General features: G+C 37.9%; 1 pseudogene; it reads right to left on the bottom strand.

The window, feature by feature from the left end:
• Nucleotides 1-475: 475 nt before the first annotated feature.
• LOC141647608 (large ribosomal subunit protein P2w-like) lies at nucleotides 476-5,939 on the bottom strand (annotated as a pseudogene).
• Nucleotides 5,940-16,050: the final 10,111 nt, after the last annotated feature.

Below are 16,050 nucleotides of genomic sequence, written 5' to 3'. Positions count from 1 at the left end.
CCATCCTTTCTAACTTGGAATACAAATCCCTTATACCTTGAAAACCCTTTCCTACCCTCAGAAGACGCCTTCCACAACGAAAACCCCCAATCCTCTTCCAGTCACAAATCCCCTAGTAGTTTATATTAGGTTTGGTGGGGGGGGGGGGGGGGGGGAGGTCTCCCGTGTAAAGTGTTTTCCATGGGGTTTGGAGGAGTTTCTAAGATTGGGATGAGGTTAGGCGCATTGGTGTCAGCCTTCATATATTTGGCTGGAATTCCATATAAATTGCAACTTCATGAATTAGCTTGGTACGAGACTACCAGCACAATAGAAAGAGTAAAGCCTATTGCACATTACCTCTGCCAATCAACAAATATAGTCATTGTTTACATGCTCTCCAATTACGAGTAGTACCTTTTTTAGTAGATTTCAAAACAAAGTTAAAATTGTTACTGCAATCGAGATCAATCCCATACTGCATAGAGCTTAAACATCAAATAGAAGAACCGTATCATTGAACCAAGAAAAATTGAAGAAATACCACAACAATTAGGACATCCAACATTAATTAGATTCGAATACTCAATGAACTGTTGGCAACAAAATCTGCTAGATGTTAATTTGATTCCAACTAACATCAAGTCCTAACTACAATTGATAAATGGCTAGATGTCTGAAATAGTCCAGTCATCTCAATCAAAAAGACTGAAACCCATGTCCTGCAAAAAATTAGAAAGGGACAAAAGATGTATTAGCGAGAGAGAGAGAGAGAGAGAGAGAGAGAGAGAGAAAAAAGTAAAAAGAAAAAAAAACAATTCAGCTGAGTATGTCTTGTTTATGACACTTTACTGTGACTCTGTGAAACTAAGGTCATGATTTTGTGTACGAAGATAGTGTGTACACAATGGTATTCTCAACTGTCAATACGAGTAAGACATTTAAGAGCTTACACCACTTATAAGTAATAAAATTAGTACAATCATATTCGAATCAAACATTACTTGGTATATTACAGTAATATAATAAGAGGTTCATGCCTCATGGTATGCTGGTACTTGAACTCAGTACCACCTTGTGCCTTGTGGTGTTCATATTTTAATTTAGAAAAAACAGATGTCACAAACTAATGTTGGAATGTACTGAAACATGTATATGCAATAGAATTGAACTTATTACAGTAGAACTAAAATGCAATACAAAGGGGTAAAAAGACGGAAACATTACATCATCAGATTCTTCTTTCTCCTCCACCTTCTCGGACTTAGATTCAGCAGCAGGAGCAGCAGAAGCAGCACCCCCAGTAGTAGGGGAAGCACCTCCAGCGCCTACTGCAACACATGCACCACCACCAGATGGAACTGAGGCTAACTTTTGACGGCCACTGGCAATAACCTCTGATATGTCTTTGCCATCCACTTGGAACATGAAATGCTGAGCCTCTTCTCATCAATATCAATTCCAACTGATAAATAACAGAACAACATCAGTCAGATATATCAAAATACTCTATAACTAGTTGGAAAGCCCGTGCGATGCACGGGACTCCCATTAGGATTATCTGTAAAAATATATTCTTAAGTTGATAAAAAAAGTCCTATTATGTTGTTATTGATGGAAACAAAATTCGTGATTGCTATAGATGATAACAAATGAATTATTAGTGATTTTAGCATAAACGTTTTGTCAACAATTAGTATAACATCAAGTGACATAGTTATAGCATGTCGCTAGCTTTTTAATTTTTACAGACACAACCGATTTTTAATTAAATACAAAACGCTTTCTCTATAAACATGGTGAAGCTCATCAATATGAATCCTTAATAACAGAGACATATCTTTATGAGTTTTGCAAATTATTTTACAACTACGTAAAACTGAATGATGTTACAAAAAACAGCAGGTATCATAATTATATATATTTAGTGCGTTAAGAGAAAATGGTAGATCTCTTACAACATAATTATACCTTGACTATTTACGCTTAAGAGTATTTGCTCCTTATAAACATCACCCAATATCTCTCATTCTATTACATAGAATGCACGGGCACCTAGTAGTATTATCTGTGACAACATCAGTTAGTAGTTTATGTCATTTTTTAAAATAGTTGGGTTACCAAGTTAGTATAATAATGTCAGTTAGTAGTATATATTTTATGGCACCGCAGAAACGTTATTTTATACATTACCATGGTCTGGTAATAGAAAACTATTAAATTTAACAAAAAGTCAAACTATGCTAAAAATGGAAGCAACCAAAATTTCGGGGGTTGATTTAGATGAAGACAGATTAATCATGAGTTCCTATAACGAAAACGCAACGAAAGCGTTGTGGCATTTGCTATTTAACTATGTCAGTTGTATACTAACATTCAGAGATATAGTTGGATTATAGAGTTACCGTTCTTATTGTTTTAGCACCATCTATTTTTTACCGAAATAGTCTTTGACTACTTATCCTTAAAAACTCCATGCAAAATATATAATACATCTTAATTTGGTAAATTATGAAAACTTCTTTGTAAACAATGTCCTTCCTGTGGCCGTGATACATTTGGTCTCTATCATCGATGTGACGTTGTAGAACGTTAATCTCTCGGATGACGTTGTTCTTGAAACTACATAAAGCTTGCCATTAATAAAAATTGGTTTCGGGAGGTAAATTTCAACATGATTTAGTGACTGTCCCTAATTCTTGTTTATTGTTAAGGCGCAGTATTAGAGCCGTCAAACAATGACACGACACGAAAACACGACAAGAGTCCGACACGAAATTAACGGGTTTGAGTTGGCATTTAACGACCCATTTATGTAAGTGGGTCGACACGAACACGACACGAGATTTAATTGGGCTAGGTTTGGGTTGAGCACTCTACACACGAACCCGACACGCATAACCTATTTACTAAATTAATCCCAAGTTTTCTTGATCCTCACATAAATATACTTACACTTTCCAAATATGACATGACACGAAAACACGACACGAAACTAACGAGTTAGGGTTGAGGTTTGATGACCTATTAATGTAATTGGATCGACACGAACACGACACGAGATTTAATTGGGTCGGGTTTGGGTTGGAGAGTTCGTGACCCGTTTAAATGTGACACCTGAACCCGACACGACCTGATTTATTTGTCACGTCTACATAGCATGGCCTCAACGTATATTGTCTCTTTTTAAGAACGAAAAGAATATTTGTATATGAGGAAGTCATTGCTATCCTCGGGTTCAGTACCTTTTGCCGACTTTGGAAACCGTAAGTATCTTCCCTTATACTATGAATTTTCCAGGGCGATTGATAATAAGACAGATCCCGTTAGATAATCCTCTTACGGATTTAATGTTCCTCTACAATGTAAACGGCATACCACGCTTGGTAGAGCACACTATTATTAGTTATATTAAAAAAAAACATCATGTATACTCTCTATCCCCTTCTTAAACTCTCCCACCTTGCTTCTTAGAGGTCAAACTTTTATAACTTTGACCATTAATATGTCGAAAATCATGATCAAACTTCCGCATTAACAATTGTGTAGAAGCAATACGGAAGATCATTGCGAAGAGGAAGAAATTCATTTAGTGTGAAATTCCTAAAAGATAATGAATCTTACTCCCAAAGTCTACACCAACTAAAATACCCGACCAAATCTCGCATAATGAAAACAAAAGCGACGCCTAAAAGTAAGGATACCAAATGGGGAATAAGACATGACGAATGTAGGCCTTCTCATACCCGTATTTAATGGAAAAATTACATGCCCCTACTTGTCGCAACTAAAAATTTTCAAAACCATAATCGCTTCAACTTTGGGAGATCTTAAAATAGTTTCGTTCCATTTAAATGTAATATACTCGTCTATTCCATAACTTTCTCAAATAATTCTGATATTATTTTACCCATATATAACATCCATGGTTGGCACGATTTAAAATTCAATTTGAGTCTAAAAATTTATTTATATTCGCTACATCCAAGTCAAATGCGATATAGTTGGACACTTGTGATAGATTTTCCTTTTTGATCAAATTAATTTTCTTTTTTTTTTCTTATTGTAGAGCTAACAATAATTTTTATTCTTATGTAGAAAGCTAACATTTATTTTGAACCAATTACTTATTTATTCTGTTCCTCATGATTTTGTAGTATATATGTACCTTGTGTTACAATGCCTAATTGCTAATATTTATTCTGAAGAAATAGCTATAATGGAGATTATAAAATTAAAAATGGAACTTGAGATCAACTACTAACAATAGGGTCAAAAATAAGTAAACATTGGCAAAAAAACATCAAGAAGTAATTTAGATATGAGGAAGGTCGGGAGATCATGAAAAATCTCATATTTAGGCTTTATTTCAAAGAAATTGAAATTAGCTTTTGAACAAAATTTCATTTATCTTAAATTTTTTTTGTAAATATTTGATAGATAAATTATTTATCAAAATAAGAGTAGCATGTGAGAAATAAGTTATCTGTTTTTTTTTTATTCATTCAATTTTTAATATTAAATATAGAGAACTTATTATGTCCTTTTATATCATTTTACCAAAAAAAGAGCTACCTTTTAGTTAGTTTGCCAAACATTTTTGGCTTAATCAATTAAATTATCATCTCTTAATTTTAGTTACCTTTTAAGTGACTTATTTTCTCTGTTTTTGAACTCTCTCTCCATTTGTCTACATAGTTATACCTTTGAAAGTATAAATTGGCTAAGACACAAACGGAATAAGTTCAAAAATTGGAGTTTTGAAGTAATTTTAGAAAAACATGCAACTTGGGAGTAATTTTAGCAAAAATTTCAAAAGGGAGTAATTTTAAAAATGTGAATTTCAAAAGGGAGTAAAATCTAATTAACTCGATATAGTATATGAATAATGTTTATATTATATTTAATATGCCATATAATTAGTTACATTGTGTATTTTGAGTATCACCTACTTATATTATAATAATCTTATTAAAATAAATTTAATCTACCTTTATTAGGATAATTTTATTAAAATGTTAAGAAATCTACTTTTATTAGGATAATTTTATTAAATTTGTTTCTAAATCTTCATTCTAAAAAAGTTGGACTCTCTAATATCGCTCGAAAAGTTTCTGCTTTATATATATGTATTGATTCTGATGAAAAGACGACAACAATGTTAATTCTAAGCAGAACGTAAATACACAATCTTATACGAGACAGGTCGACAAGTGATGGTAATTCTATTAAGCAATCAATTAGGTTATAACACTTGAAACGCAATGACACTTGCACCAGTAGTATCACAATGCAGCTGGAATATGAACGAATGTCACAAATGCCCCGAAAAAAAAAAAATGGATGAAAACCTTTAAAAACGCATACTCCCTCCATTCATTCTATTTCCATAATATTTGTTCGAAATTCACCTCGAATATTTTGAACAAACGTTCTAAAATGAAATGAATGAACGGACTATAAACAAAATGCAGCTGCAAAAAAACCATAAATTTCACAGTTGTTCATAGAAATATAGCAGATAATACCCAATTTCTTCTTCACTTGATTAATAGCAATGATTTAGAGCAAATACCGTCTTCTAAAGATCAGAATCATATTACACAAATACATCAAACAACAAAACAGCCACGATCGAAGTATAACATAAACACCAAAATGCACCCTTTTCTTTACGACCATAATCAAGTAAAAAAGATTGCATATAATCATATATATGGATTAATAAGCATAAAAAATGAGAAAGGAAAAGAGGGGAAAATGTAAATACCAGAGTTAAGGATGGATTGGACATCGGAGGAAGAAGGTTGGGCATTGCCACCCAAACAAGCGAGCAAGTAAGCTGCGATCACCTTCATCTTTCTTCTTGCTCGCTAAAAATGGTGATAATGCCCAAATTTGAGGAGAAGTCTGATTCAAACAATAAACCCTAATTCCAAGAGTAGAAATGTGGGATTGTTTCTAAATAACTTGGGGTTTTTGGATTTTTTTAAAAATGGGCTCTACTTGGGTAATTAGGTTGATCAACTTTATTTATGCATCGTGCTTTTTCACATACGGATTTTACTCTTTCGCATATATCTTTTACAATTTTATCCTTTTATTTTTTCCTTCCCTAGAAATTGATTTTTTTCATTTCCCATTCCTTCACCTCCCTCCGTCCGACGTTAGTCCGTCAACCAGTGCTCTATCCGACATTACTCCGTCAAACAGTGTTTCATCTGACCTTACTCCGCTTCAACATCATTTGTAGCAGTTGGCCTATATTCACAATGTTGTAGACTTGCAATATTTCGGATCAAAATGCATCATGATGATTTAGTACACTTGCAGTACTGTTTTAATGTTTATACACCAATTTAATATTTATCACCAAATGTCAGCATTCCACCAACACACCCGCCAATATAAACCCAAATTGATTATAATTGATAAACAACTAAACACTTAATTTCATTAATTGATAAACCCTAATTGTAACCCCTTCATCTACCAAGGAGCCTTAACAAGACCTTCCCCAACAGATACGGGCATTATCACCTCGGTTGCCCGAGGAATAGTATATCACAACGTCAATAAAAGAACTATTAAAGTTTATTACAAGTTTAAACCCAACATAAGAAAAATACAACTGATTACTAGAACAACTACGGTGAGACTACTCCATGCCAAGACTCGGTGAAAGACTCGTCCCTCCAACGCACCCAGGTAAGCTCCACCTATCAACACCTGCTAAGTCTGAGTGCTCACCATAATGGATTACCGCAGACACATAACAAGAAAGAAACACAGACAAAACCACACAAGGTTAGTAACTGAAGAACAACATACGAAACATAATACAACACACGCACAAATCTCCAACTCCAATAATCCACCAATCACCTGACTAACTCGAAAGTATAGTCCTGCCAGATTACCAGTCGCAACCAGTAATCCACACCGCCAGTGGGGACCGTATCCTTACCACCTAAGCCTCGCTCAACACCATAGAGCGAATAACCCAATGACCATTAATGTGCACATCCCCTTGTGACGGGAACAACAAGGGGCGAATCCCAAGGGCGTGAAGCCATTCCCGACGATGACTCCACTCAGCTAGGGACGCACCTCACACACAAACACAATAATACTATTACACAATCAGAGATACCACGCACCACACATGACAACCAATCGACAGTACTGAGTAGAAAAATCTACCTTTAGCAACCAGTAGCCAACACCGAATACATCCATATGAAGGCAAGACAACCTCCGTCAACACCTATCACAACCAGTAGGAAAACCCTTATTACTAACAACCTTAACCACAATGAAACATATGGATGATGATGATGACTTACCTATGCTCGGCATTCCGGCGATAAGACCGCGGCCCGATTCAAGCCTCCGTCCCCATGGTGTTTCCAAGTGTGAGGGATCCCAAGAGTTGAAAGATGGTGAGGGAGAAGATGTGTCGTCGATTAGGTTTTGGGAGAAAAGAAATGAAAACCGATTTGGGTTTACGACTTCACGATTTATAACTTAACGCTGAACCCGCCATACTCGATCGAGTATGAAGCCTACTCGATCGAGTGGCCTCTACTCGATCGAGTCACTAGACTACTCGATCGAGTAGCCTACACTAGATCGAGTTCCCACTTCCCAAGGGTCACTAAGTTCCAAGTCCGTTTGTACGAAAGGTTTCAAGAGGTCTAACACGTGTCTAAGGTCAGTCAACAGGCAGTCAACGGGTCCCTAACAGGGCGGGTATTACAGTCTTCCCCCTTTAAAAGGAACTTCGTCCCCGAAGTTTAACTCATCGCCTCCCACCAACCGAAAGTATGTCCTAGGCCAAGGTGACTAACAACAACCCAACCCGACAAGAACCACTATAACCATACCCGAAATATGAAACATACCACCCAACCTCCCATGCCGACTAATCATCATCATCCTTTCTCGCGAATATAAATATCAAAACACAACGCCATCACGAGTCATCATCCAAATGTTAACAGCCGAAAAGATACATAGATATAATCTATTACTTCCATTTTACCAAGTGATTTCAACACCATTCGACACCATACAAATTCAACACAATTAAATTACTCAACAAAATTCATATCTTCATAACAATGCAACAACTAAATTACTCCACAAATGATTAAATCATTTAAACAACCATATTGATTACTTTAAAAGAATAACAATTGAATTACCTAAAATAAATAGCAAATAAACTACTAATAACTAATTTTAAAAGACGACGTTTTTGGCATTTTCACGCGCGACATTACTCTTCCCCTCTTAAAAGGAACTTCGTCCACGAAGTTCACCTTTAAGATGAGCTATAACACGATGAAACGAAAACCACGACCTATCCTTTGACATTACAATTAACATGTATTTATGTTTACATATAAGATGGAAATTAACAACACAACAATGAATCTGTCATGCCAAACAAATACCACTCGGTTTACCTATAACTGCAAAGTAGCTTGCCTATGTAACTACAATCATTGTATACCTCTTGGATACAACCCATACACAAGTATAAAACACAAGGTAAATATCAATGGTCTTAATAACAACATATGGGTTAACAAAATACCCCATGATCCCAAATGAAACAAGAAAAATGGTCTCTATATACATGCATGGTCACTCGATCGAGTACAAAGTAGGGTACTCGATCGAGTACAGAGTAGGGTACTCGATCAAGTATGCGCACGTCAGAATGCTCACTAAAACGCACATATATGCAGTGGTGGAGGGGGGCTAGCAGGGGCGCCCGCCCCCGCTGACATTTGAAAATTTCGAAATTTTTAGTTAAAATTTTCAATTTTTTCCAAGGTTGCCTTATAGTATAACCACTTCGCCCCCACTGGTCTAAAATCCTGGCTCCGCCACTGCATATATGGTACTCGGTCGGGTTGAAGGTACTCGATCGAGTATCTCTAAGTCAGAATGTTCCCGGATGCCATATCAAGCAAAAAATTATGCAAATTTTCAGGGTTTTATTCCCGACATTACTGTACCTACACACCAAGTCTATAAAATACAGTCACAAATATGGCCTTATGGCCGATTACATACCAAATAAAATCCAATACCGCAAAAAATAAAGATAACAATCCGACACAAGTCTACTAACATAAGTATAAAACAAATAACGGTCACTCAAGGCCACCGCCACGATCCTCCTCCATCTCATCATCATCTCCATATCCCGAAGTGCCAGCTCCTGACGTGCCTCCTCCGGTAGCAGTTCCCGTCCCTGGGTCTCCTCCGCTCCTCCACGGTGCAAGACATCCATAAGGGTAGCTCGTAGGGGCTCCCCATATAGCCGGATCCACCCCGTAGGACTGAAACACACCACTATCATTCCCTACTCCACGCCACCATACCGGTTGAGCCAAGTTGGTCCCCACACCCTGAACATAATCTGTCTCATGGAGGTTCCGGAGCACCAAAGCATTCTACACCCTCTCTGTGAACTCACTCACCTGCATCTGGGGGCTAAAGGAAGTCGAGTAACCGGGGTACTGGTACTGAGGCGGTCCCTGCTGCATAAACTGAGACTCCCCAACAACCTCTCTAGCTCTCTGGGGTCCTCTATCCTTCCTAGGCACCTGGTCCTCCCTCCTAGCATGGCCTCTCCCAAACGGCTCTAGCATCTCCTCGAGAAGGTCATCTATGATAAAGTAAGTCTGGTTAGGAAGGTTAGCCTCCGCACTATTAGGGGCAGCCTCCGCCAAAGGCCCGGTCACAGGAAGATGAGCTGTGTCGGGCACTCTCATCCAGCTCTTACCCTGCACCCTTCAAGCTAAACCTTCATCCTCTAACACCCACAACCACTTCTGATGAATAAAGTAGTCCTTTTCAGGTTCGGTATAACTGGATACATAGGTTTGAGAGTCGGTGACGCCTCAAAGTTGGTCAACCTCTCAGCTAGACAGATGGCGATAGCGCCGCAACTGATATGGCGAGTCGAAGACCTAGCCACCAAAGCTAAACTAGCACACACTATCGCAGAAGCACTATAAGAAAAATGCTTCTCCCGGGTGGGGTTAAGGTAAGAGATCAACAACATCACCTCGTGTAAGTTAAGCTTACTCACATCCTTCTTCCCGTACAACAAACAAGTCAATGATCGGAGGAAGATCTTTAAGGTCATGTGCTGAACATTATTGATCAGCATAACACTCGAGGTAAGGGCAGGTCTACCGGTGAACAAGGGTAGGTAGCTACTAGCTTCACACTCAGTCGAGACATCACTAAGATATCCCTTCTTGGGCCAGGTAAGCCTCAAGTGGTCAGCAAACTGGTCAAGAGTCAGGTAAAAGCTCGTGTTCATCAATCTAAAACCCACCATCTTTCCCGCTACGTCATAGGTAAAGGAGCTCATGAACTCAAGGGTCAGGAAAGCATAAGAATGCTTCCTCAACCTATACAAACCCTCCAACCCCAAGATCTCAAAGATATGACGGACATCCACCTTAATCTTTAACCCCTCCAAAACACCCGGATCTATACACCTTGTTGGTTTCAAGGTGCGACCTAGCAAGTTAATAAAGACATCCCTTTGTTTGAAATCAGCAAAAATTACCGTGGGTACTGGGGTACCGGCGGAATTATGAGCCCTTGGCTCCCCTCTCTTACCTCCTCCGCGGCGACAGTGTTAGCTCGGGTTCTCTTGGTCTGAGTTCGTGTGATGGCTGTTCTCGGCATTTGTTTCAACATAGTTAGCCAAACACCGGGTTTTACAAACTTAAAGTAGATACTTTCAAATGCTTTATACGGAAAAGACGAGGCTTAAGATGGATTTCTTTTGCCAAAACATGTGAAATTGGGAGCAAAACATGGTTTTACCAATTTCCCTTACTCTTTGCAATTCATAAAAGATGGGTTAAATCTCAAAATACGAAGTTTGAGCAAGTTCTAGAAGGATTCCAGGTTGATTTTTACCGAAATTAAGCTAAGTAATTTAACTTTTGTAGCAAATTTGGGACAAAATTTCAAACTTGTATACTCAAAAGATGAAGTTTTAAGACGGAATTTTCGACGAAAATAGCTAAAATCAAGCATCAAATATGATAATACTAGCATCCCTTAACCTTTTTAAACCTTTAAAGATGAATGAGATGAATAAAATTGAAATTTGGGGGTAACCCTAGAAAATACGGGACCAATTTCATCACAACTTGGACTCAAAATTATTGTTTCTAGCATCAATTAACAAGGATTCAAGGGAAGTTTTATCAAAATCTAACAATTATAACACAAATTTAGGGCATAAAAAAAATCAAAATTTCAGATATTATAAACTACTATATGCTTCTAATTGCATCAAAATCAAAAGAAAGAAATGTAATTACCTTGAATTAGTTTGGAAAAATCGAGTAAGATGGATGAACTAGAAGGATTTTGAAGAACAAAAGCACAAATTATGACCAAAGTTTTGTAGAGAATTAAGTTTATGAGAGTTTTCGGTTTAGAAAGAAGGAATAAGAAGTAAAGAATGAGAATAATTGGGGTTATAAGCCCCGAAAAATTATATAGACCCGTGTTCTGTAGCAGCGATACTCGATCGAGTAGCCTCTACTCGATCAAGTTAGGGGTGCTCGATCGAGTTTCGATATAAGGTAGAATTAACATCATTTTTGTTTTCCAGCAAACTCAATCGAGTGACCCACCTACTCGGTCGAGTACTCCCTCGTACTCGGTCGAGTAAGTCAAAATAACCAACGAATGAGCAGGAATTGATTGATCGTCCCTGCAAAATAACAAATCGCTCGGAGTCGAAGGCATACTTAGAACTCGTCACTATTTATCTCTTATACTAATACTATCGACTATCATCACTTTACATATAACTTTGCAACCACAACATTATAACACTACTCTCTTGCGTTCCATAATACATACGAACCTGCTATTACGTACTTTAGTTCACACATTCACCCATAGCGGTAACGGTATTCTACCTTATTCATTTGCATATCTAATCTTATAACGACCCTATGCTCATATCATTTTATCACATACTGCAAACGTTGGAACCAATTACCCAAACATACTTGCCTCCACATATCCATACACATGCTTCTACTACATCCTACTTGTCCATCCACATACTCACGCACACAATGATAAAGAAAACGATCATGCATCACATACGCTATCGTCTACACACATGACATTACCTTTATACATATATCTTGCACATTACACACATTCTCATACAATTCCCGACTTAATATCCCCATTCGAAGTGGCTCGCTTAAGCACATTGGGGCCAGGATTTTGGAATGAGGGCACCTTCTCACCCAAAATCGAATACGCGAGGGGCTCCCAACATACATACACCAGGTTCATTTTATTTGACTCACTACGTTCATTGGTTATAGGTTCCAAAATCGTCGCTCTGATACCACTTTGTAACACCCCCATTTACCAAGGAGCCTTAACAATACCTTCCCTAGCAGATACGGGCATTACCATCTTGGTTGCCCGAGGAATAGTATATCACAACGTCAATAAAAGAACTATTAAAGTTTATTACAAGTTTAAACCCAACATAAAAAAGATACAACTGATGACTAGAACAACAACGGTAAGACTACTACATGCCAAGACTAGGTGAAAGACTCGTCCCTCCAACGCACCCAGGTAAGCTCTACCTATCAACACCTGCTAAGACTGACTACTCATCATAATGGATCACCACAGACACATAACAAGAAAGAAACACAGACAAAACCACACAAGGTCAGTAACTGAAGAACAACATACCAAACATAGTATAACACACACAAAAATCTCCAACTCCAATAATCCGCCAGTCACCTGGCTAACCCGAAGGTATAGTCATGCCAGATTACCAGTCGGAACCAGTAATCCACATCGCTAGTGGGGACCGCATCCTTACCACCTAAGTCCCGCTCAACACCATAGAGCGAATAACCCAATGACCATTAATGTGCACATCCCCCTTGTGACGGGAACCACAAGGGGCGAATCAAGGGCGTGAAGCCATTCCCGACGATGACTCCACTCAGCCAGGGATGCACCCCGCTCACAAAAAAAATAATACTATTACACAATCAGAGATACCACGCACCACACATGACAACCAATCGACAGTACTGAGTAGAAAAACTTACCTTTAGTATCCAGCAACCAGCAACCAGCAACCAACACCGCATACATCCATATGAAGGCAAGGCAACCTCCGTAAACACCTATCACAACTAGTAGGAAAATCCTTATTACTAACAACCCTAACCACAATGAAACCTAGGGATGATGATGATGACGACTTACCTATGCTCGGCATTCTGGCGACAAGACCGCGACCCGATTCAAGCCTCCGTCCCCATGGTGTTTCCAAGTGTGAGGGATCCTAAGAGTTTAAAGATGGTGAGAGAGAAGATGTGTCGTCGATTAGGTTTTGGGAGAAAAGAAATGAAAACTTATTTGGGTTTACGACTTCACGATTTATAACTTAACGGTGAACCCGTCATACTCGATCGAGTATGGAGCCTACTCAATCGAGTGGCATCTACTCGATCGAGTCACTAGACTACTCGATCGAGTAGCCTACACTAGATCGAGTTCCCACTTCCCAAAGGTCACTAAGTTCCAAGTCCGTTTATATGAAAGGTTCCAAGAGGTCTAACACGTGTCTAAGGTCAGTTAACAGGCAGTCAACGGGTCCCTAACAGGGCGGGTATTACACTAATAACATCAACAAAACTTATTCATAATTGATAAATAACTAAATTAATTCACTAATGGGAGAATTTATGAATTGTCCAAGTTTTTAGTGCAATTAGATTCAATTTTAAGGAATAAGATACATATGATGAGAGTTAATTTGTTTAGGTTTATAAAAAACGGTATGATATGGAAATTTAATGAAAAAATGTATGTGAAAGAGTAAAGTCCGTATGTGAAAAAGTAATTTCGTTTATTATAGATTACCCGATTGTAAAACATCATCGACGTTTTAGTAATTATCGACGACGTTTTCATTTCAAAAGACGAAAATACCCTCCTTCTCTCACTAACTCACCCTTTTCTTCTCTAATTCAAAAATCCAAAAAATAGAAACATCCACCTTCCACCTCCACCTCCACCACCACCACCACCCTCTACCCGCCGCACCACTGCCACCACTCCACTTCGCGACGACCCCCCTCCTGCCGGACCCCCCTCTGGCTGCACCACCTAAGTCCCACCGTGAACAACAAGTATTATTTTTTTTTTTGATTTTTTTTAATTTGCTTAGTAATCAACGTGTTTATCATTATTTTGCAACTGAAAATTATTTTGAAAAGTCGTGGTCATTCTTACTCCAATTATTTCTAAGAATTACGTTATTGGATAATAGTGCTACATATTGTTTCTTATTCGTTCAGTTGTGTGAACATTAGAAGAACAATCAAGTGCTTTTTTATTAGCGTAAGATAGTAGAGTATTTAACGATACTCAAAGTAAGTTACAACTAGAGTTAGTTGTACGAGTGGGTTGATTATTTTGTAATCTCTAAAAAAGGTACTAAAATAATTAATCGAGAATAGTGGACGTAGGTTTCGACTTGTGAAACTAAACCACTTTAAAAGCCACGTGTCTCTTGCATTCTTTTTTTTTTGTTTCGTTTCTTTATGTTTTGCAACGTTAGTTGATTATCCGAGTTTAATCCATAAACTTCGAATAAGTGGGCATACTTTATTATACTCAATTCACCCCCCCCCACTCTTGAGTATTTCGGATCAATAGACTCTTCAATTGGTATCAGAGCCTCGTGCTCTTGATTGCCTAACCGCAAAGAGGCTGATCCGTCTATCTTACTCTATTTTATTTATTTTTATTTTCCGCTGCTTTACACGTGTGAAATTGATTCCGAATATCTCAAATGTTCTATCTTTGATGGGAAAAATTATAATCTTTGGAAAAACATGATGACACACTACATAAAGGGGCAGGATTGGGAGTGCTAGAGAATTATTCAGAATGGACCAATCAAAATTTTGTTGCGTCAACTGAAGGTACATCCTATGAAAAGAAAGAGGATGACTATATTGAGGCCGATTACAAGAAAGCTGAGAAGAATTCGAAAGCCATGAGCTTGTTGCAAAACGGCATGGCTTCAACTCAATTTGACCACTTCTCTTCTTGTAATTCTGCCAAGGAAATATGGGATGGTCTAGAATTGGCCTATGAAGGTACTTCGCTTTGTTAATAAACATAGGATTAACCTATTGATTCAAAAATATGAACTCTTTACAATTGAGCAAAATGAATCAATCGACAGTATGTCTGCACGTTTCTCTAACATCATTAATGAATTGCAAAACCTTTACAGAAAGCTTGAATCTGAGGAAATCGTCAGAAAGATTCTTAGAAGCCTTACGAAAAATGGCAACCTAAGGTCACTGCGATCGAAGAAGAAAGGGATTTCACTTTACTCTCTTATCAAGAGCTAATCAGTGTATTTATGGCACATGAAATTATGCTCAATAAGCATAACGATGAGCCAGTAAAGGCAAAGAGTAAGGCCTTTCAAGCCTCAACTAGTGACAATAAACCCGAGATAGAGGACGAAACAGTGCTATTTGCTAGACGTTTCAAAACGGCACTTTATAAGGGCAAGTCTTCTAAACCAAACAATAAATTCTTTAATAAGAAGGTTAGTGAACCCAAATCATCGTTTGAAAATAGAGGATGCTTCAAGTGTGGAGAGACTGATCATATGATCAATGACTATACCACATGGTTGAAAATTAAAGACAAATCCAAAAGAGAGAAAACCAAGAACGAGTTCAAGCAAGTTATGATGGCATCGTGCTGAGGAGAACTTGACGCTGAAGATGACGGGGAATCTGAAGAAGAGGAAGTCGCTCATCTATGCATGAGCAACATTAGCCTTGACCTAATTTTAGATAGCGATGATGAAAGCGTTAATTCAAGATCAGAGTTTTGTTTGTTGGGCGAATCAGATTCAGAAGATGAAGACGAAAAGGTAATTTTTAATCGTCTTAAGAAACAAGTTAAAAAGTTATCTAAAAGTGATTT

The sequence above is a fragment of the Silene latifolia genome, chromosome 3 (genome assembly GCF_048544455.1).
Source record: "Silene latifolia isolate original U9 population chromosome 3, ASM4854445v1, whole genome shotgun sequence".
Classification (NCBI taxonomy): domain Eukaryota; kingdom Viridiplantae; phylum Streptophyta; class Magnoliopsida; order Caryophyllales; family Caryophyllaceae; genus Silene; species Silene latifolia.
Note: the sequence above shows the minus strand (reverse complement) of the source record. Positions and strands in the feature narration are given on the sequence as shown.